Below are 7,500 nucleotides of genomic sequence, written 5' to 3'. Positions count from 1 at the left end.
TAGACAAGTTAGATAGTGAAGATTAATAATTGGCTCCATGGTGACAAAGCACTTGTGGAGCCATCTACAATATGTGTAAACTCAATTAATAAACTAAATTATAGTGGACCTGGCATGAATTCACAACATGGCTAGTGGATTGACATATGATAAAAATATATACAGTTTAGAAGTAGACCTTATGACCTCGCCTTATCTTTTTTTTTTTTTTTTTTTTTCTTTTTTTTTTTTTCTTTCTCTCTCTCACTAATTCTCAGTGTTGATGCTGTTATTTTTATTATAGATATAATGATTATCAAAGTGTTACTGACATTACAAGCAGCAATATTAGATACCAGAAAATATTTTCGAATATCAAGGAAAAGTGATGAACATTTGAGAGAGGTTGTACTCATAATTGTCTCATTGGTGACACAGTACTTTTGGAATCATCTAAGTGTAAAGACAATTAATAAATTAAATTTGCAGAGGGCATGGCATGTACATACATGCCATCCCCGGCCGCTTCGGGTTAAAGATAGCTTTGCTGAAATGTAATACAGTAATGTCAGGTTAGAACTTCATTTAAAGTGATCCAGGAAATATGATTTTATATAGATAGAAGTAAATACTGCAGGCAAATTATTGTGCTGCTGCTGAAACTTTGAATTAACATTTACCAGTTAGTAAGATTATAGAATAACATATATTGTAGTGATAGATATTGTCATTTTTTCACATTATTGTTAACTTTATTATTTAGATATAGAGTAAAGTTTGGCAGTATTTCTGAAAATAATGCAAAACTGAAGTAGATCTACCACAAAGTAAGTACTGTTTTATACTTCTTTGTCCTCATTGCACATGCACATTTTTCAGTGTGAGGTGGTAATGCACATTTCTACTTAATCTTACTACACTTGGCTTTTAAGTTTATAATTCCTATTTAGTCTTTTTTAATGGTTAATGATTTTTAAACAAATAATTCAAAATAATTTTTGCTCACTGTTAAATGTACCACAAATGCAAAAAGGTATAAAAACTACTTTAGTCTTCCACAAGTTTTATTCATATTATGGAATCAAGTTTCTTCTCTGTCTGCCTATCTATCCATATGTTTATCAATATGAATATATAAGTGTATAGATGTCTGTCTGTATATTTATATTTATATTTATATATATACATATACATATACATATATATATACATATATATATACAATATATATCTATATATATATATATATATATAAATGTATATATATATATGTATACAATATATATATGTATATATATCTATATATATGTATATATATCTATATATGTGTATATATATCTATATATATGTATATATATATCTATATATATGTATATATATATGTATATATATATCTATATATTTGTATATATATATCTATATATTTGTATATATATATCTATATATTTGTATATATATCTATATATTTGTATATATATCTATATATATGTATATATATATCTATATATTTGTATATATATCTATATATATGTATATATATCTATATATATGTATATATATCTATATATATGTATATATATGTATATATATGTATATATATGTATATGTAAATATATATATATATGTTTATGTATATGTATATATATGTTTATGTATATGTATATATGTTTATGTATATGTATATATATATGTATATATGTATGTATGTATGTATATGTTTACATATATATGTATATATGTATACATATGTATATGTATATATATGTATACATATGTATATGTATATATATATGTATATGTATATATATGTATATGTATATATATGTATATGTATATATATGTGTGTATGTATATGTGTGTATATGTATATTTCACAAAAATATAGAAAATGAGCACAGCATTTTCCACATTTTTTATTCATTTTCCCCGGCGGTATTGGGATGTACGAGATATATAATGTATGAATATGTAATATATATATATATATGTAATATAAACTTGTATATAATATAATATATGCAATATATATATATACATATAAATTTGTGTATACATACATATACATATATTTATTTATATTTATTTATTTATACATATGTTAAATTTATATACATATATGTATATTATATATTAGATATATACATATATATTATATGTTTATATATTATATATATATTTACATATATCCTTATATGCATTCATATATAAATATATCTATTCATAAACATATGTATATTCATATATATACATCTTTATACATACATATATATATACACACATATATGTGTATATATGAATATACACATATATTTATATATTATATATGTGTTTATATAAATATACATATATATATCATATATATGTCTGTATGTATAAATATACATATATATATATTATATATTATATAAATGTGTGTATACATATATAATTATACAATTATGTATATATATATATTTATATAGATAGACAGATATATATACATATATATGTGTACAAATATATATTTCTTATCACTCAATATATATATTATATATACATATATAATATGTATATATATATAATATATATATATATTATTTTATTCAGTTATATGATATTACATATGCATGTACATGTATGCGTATATGTGTATGTATATATATAATATATTATGTGTATATATATATATATATATAATTTATATATATATATATATATATATAATTTATATATATAACAGATATGTATCTAATATATATATATATATATATATATATATATATAAATATATATATTTATTTATCTATATGTATATGTATATATTTATATATATGTACATATATATTTATATATATGAATATATATATATATAAATGTATATAAATATATAAAAATATATATTTATATATGAATATATATATATATATATAAATATCAATATATAGATATCAATATATAGATATCAATATATATATCGATATATATAAATATAAATATAAATATATATGAATATAAATATATATAAATATATGTAAACTATATATATATATATAAACATATATAAATATATATATATATATGAAAATATAAATACAAATATAAATATATATATAAATATATATGTTTATAAATATATATATATATATATATTAATATATATATATATATATATATATATATATTGATATATATATATATATATATATATTGATATTTATATTTATATTTTTATATATATATTTATATATGTTTTATATATATATATATATATATATATATATATTTATATGTTTATATATATATATAGTTTACATATATTTATATATTTATTTATATTTATATTTATTTATATTTATATATATTTATATATATTTATATTTGTATATATTTATATTTATATATATTTTTATTATTATATATCTATATATATTAATATTTATATATAAATATATATTCATTTATCTATTTATATATAGATATATATTTATAAATAAATATATATATATGTAAATATATATATACAAATATATATAAATATATACTCATATATAAATAGATATATAAATATTAATATATATATATATAAATATAAATAGATATAAATATATAGTTATATGTAAATAGATATATAAATATTAATATATATAGATATATATAAATATAAATATAAATATATATAAATATAAATATAAATATATATATATATAAATATAAATATATATAAATATAAATAAATATATAAATATATGTAAACTTTATATATATAAACATATATAAATATATATATAAAAATATGAATATGAATATAAATATAAATATAAATATATAAATAAATATATATATGTATAAAAATATATATATAAAAATATAAATATAAATATAAATATATATGTATATAGATATATATATATAAAAATATAAATATAAATATATATATAAATATATATGTATATAAATATAAATATATATACATATATATATAAATATAAATATATATACATATATATATAAATATACATATATAAATATATATATATATAAATATACATAGATATATAAATATACATAGATATATAAATATGTATATTTATATTTATATAAATATATATATAAATATATATAAATATAAATATAAATATAAATATATATAGATATAAATATATATATATAAATATATATATATATAAATATAAATATATATATAAATATAAATATATATATATATAAATATAGATATATATATAAATATAAATATATATATATATAAATATAGATATATAAATATAGATATATATATATAATATATAAATGTAGATATATATATATGAATATAGATATATATATATAAATATAGATATATATATAAATAAATATATATATAGATATAAATATATATATAGATATATCATATATATATATATATGCATATATATATCTATATATATGCATTTATATATATATATATATATGCATATATATATATATATATATATATATATATATATATATATATATATGCATATAAATATATGCATATAAATATATGCATATATATATCTATATATATGCATTTATATATATATATATATATATATATATATGCATATATATATATCTATATATATGCATTTATATATATATATATATATATATATATATATATGCATATATATATATATATATATATATATATATATATATGCATATAAATATATGCATATAAATATATGCATTTATATATATATATGCATATATATATCTATATATATGCATATATATATATATATATATATATATGCATATATATATATATATATATGCATTTATATATATATATATATGCATATAAATATATGCATTTATATATATATATATATATATGCATATATATATGCATATATATATATATATGCATTTATATATATATGCATTTATATATATATATATATTATGTGTTTTCAAGGCCCTGATTCTGCCAGTTTTACTCTATGGTAGTGAAACTTGGACACTATCTTGTGCTCTGGAATCTCGTCTTAATGCCTTTTGTAACAAATCCTTGGGCCGGATCATGGGGTACAGTTGGTGGGACCATGTGTCCAACCAACTGCTGCACCGGGAGACCGGTACAGGACCTGTTACTTGCACAATCCGTGATCGCCAACTCAGGCTATATTGCCACTTGGCTCGACTCCCACAGGATGATCCTGCCCATCAGGTTGTCTCTGTCCGAGACAACCCTGGGTGGAGGAGGCCTGTGGGACGACCGAGAAGGTCGTGGCTTGGGCAAATCGATCAAACCTGTCTTGAGGAACTAGAGATGGGCCGGGCCCCTGCCTGGCGGCTCGCTATGAGGGATCCTCGTAGGTGGAAGCGGAGGGTGGATGCGGCTATGCGCCCCTGCAGAAGGACCACGTAACTTGGTCCTTCTGCACAGGTACCGACATCTCCAAATACTCTTGTCGAGAGATTTCATGACCCCTGCTGCCAGGCCAATCCGTCTACTGACTTCTTGGTCTGAGAGCCCAGAGTCGTGAAATGCACTACCGAGGTATATAAAGCTCTTTGTGACTTCGATGTTTTCACCGCAAGCACGTATCGACTGTACAGGGTCTCCTAGCAGGCCCCCAAAATCCTGGATCTTGGTCTTGGTCCAGGAGACCTCTAGCCCCAGGGGCTTCGCTTCATTGCTAAATGCATCAAGAGCCGCCACAAGGGTTTCCAGAGATTCAGAGAGCATGGCAACATCATCGGCAAAGTCAAGGTCTGTAACCTTGATATTGCCCAGAGTTGCTCCACAGTGACTTTGGACAGTAGCTCTACCCAGTATCCAATCCATGCAAGTGTTGAAAAGTGTTGGTGCAAGAACACAGCCTTGCCTCACACCTGAACTAACAGGGAAGAAGCTCGACAGGCCCCCACCACACTTTACAGCACTTTCAGTGCCTGTATACAGGTTTGCTATTAGTCCAATAATCCTTATTGGAATTCCTCTTAGTCTCAGGATCTCCCAGAGAGATTCGCAATGCACCGTGTCAAATGCCTTCTTGAGATCGATGTAGGCTGCGAGCAGCCCACGTCCGAACTCATGACGGCGCTCTATAATGATTCGAAGCGCCAGGATGCGGTCTATTGTGGACTTACCAGGAGTGAAACCAGATTGCTCCGGTCTTTGGTGCCTCAATAGGTGGTCCCTGATACGTCTCAGTAAGATGTGTGCGAGTACCTTGCCTGGTACACTGAGTAGTGTAATGCCTCGGTGATTGCTGCAGTCCCACCGATCCCCTTTCCCCTTCCAGAGAGGGATGACCACACCCCTCAGCAGGTCAGGGGGAAAGGTACCAGTCTGCCAGATGGCAGACAGGACTGCATGCAAGCCCCTTGCCATAGGTTCTCCACCAGCCTTTAACCCAATGGCGCCGGGTATAGCAAATTTAAAAAAACTACGCTCTGGCGAACGGGGGCAGCGCGCCGACTCCGAGCGCGTGATATCGGTCCATCAAGCCGAATCATTGCCTCGGGGCGTTTTGGCGCGGCGCCGCTGCGGACAGCCGCACGCCGCACATCGTGCGTATTGTTATGACGGCGATAGCCGTGACCCGTCGCCATTGGGTTAACAATTCGGCTGGGATGCCACAAACACCTGCTGCTTTACCACTCTTCAGCTTGGAGATCGCCCCCCTGATTTCAGTCAGGGAGGGTGGATCCTCGCTGATGGGTGGGTCTGGCAGAGGAATCTCAACATTACCTGCATCCATGTTAACTGTTGGTGGATCAACCTAATACAACTGCTCAAAATACTCATCCCAATGCACACGCACCCCATCCGGATCTGAGATTATTTAGCCACTTGCTGAGTGGACTGCAGTCGTCTGTGAGGAGGGCTTGGAGTTCAGCTTTCTCAGGACTTGGTAGGCAGGACGAAGGTCATTTACTAAGAAATGGCTTTCGACCTCGTCTGTAAGACGACTGATAAAATGTTCCTTATCCCTTCTCAACAGTAACCTAGTCTTGCGCACCAGTGAATGGTGTAAGTTGCCATCCCCTGACAATCGTCTGTGGCTTCCAGTGTCTCCTGCGAGATGGAATTTTGTCTTGTTCTTGGGCGTTCACCAATGGATTCCTGAGCTGCATCAAGCGTTTCATGCTTGAAGGTATCCCGTATAAGAACAGGGTCTGTCAGGCCCTCGAGTGCTGTGAGACGACCAAACCCCCGGCACACTCGTCCTCCCTCAATCTGTCCAAATGAAACACCCTAGGGTGTTCATTTGGGTGACAGGGGGTTCTAAAGTGGACCCAGAGAGTAGCCACAACTAATCTATGATCAGTTCCACAGAACTCAGCGCTTTGATACACCCTGCAGTTCTGGAGGATCCTCCACCGAGTGCTAACGAGGATGTGGTTGATCTCCTTGGACACACTACCCGTATCGCTGTACCAAGTCCAAAGATGCCGGTCAGAATGCTGATACCAGCCAGATATCCTCAATTTATGGGACCTAGCAAAGTCACGGAAAAGGAGGCTATTCTCGCTGCTAGCATCAGC

The 7,500-nt window shown here is 27.0% G+C and overlaps 1 protein-coding gene across 3 annotated transcripts in view; it reads left to right on the top strand.

The window, feature by feature from the left end:
* The window catches only part of LOC125035351 (putative sodium-coupled neutral amino acid transporter 10), a 46,639-nt gene that overhangs the window by 13,445 nt on the left and 25,694 nt on the right, over window positions 1-7,500 (top strand). The gene's annotated exons all lie outside the window — the stretch shown is intronic.

This window comes from Penaeus chinensis, chromosome 19, assembly GCF_019202785.1.
Source record: "Penaeus chinensis breed Huanghai No. 1 chromosome 19, ASM1920278v2, whole genome shotgun sequence".
Lineage (NCBI taxonomy): Eukaryota > Metazoa > Arthropoda > Malacostraca > Decapoda > Penaeidae > Penaeus > Penaeus chinensis.
The sequence above is the reverse complement of the archived record's forward strand: the minus strand, read 5'-3'. Positions and strand labels throughout refer to the sequence as shown.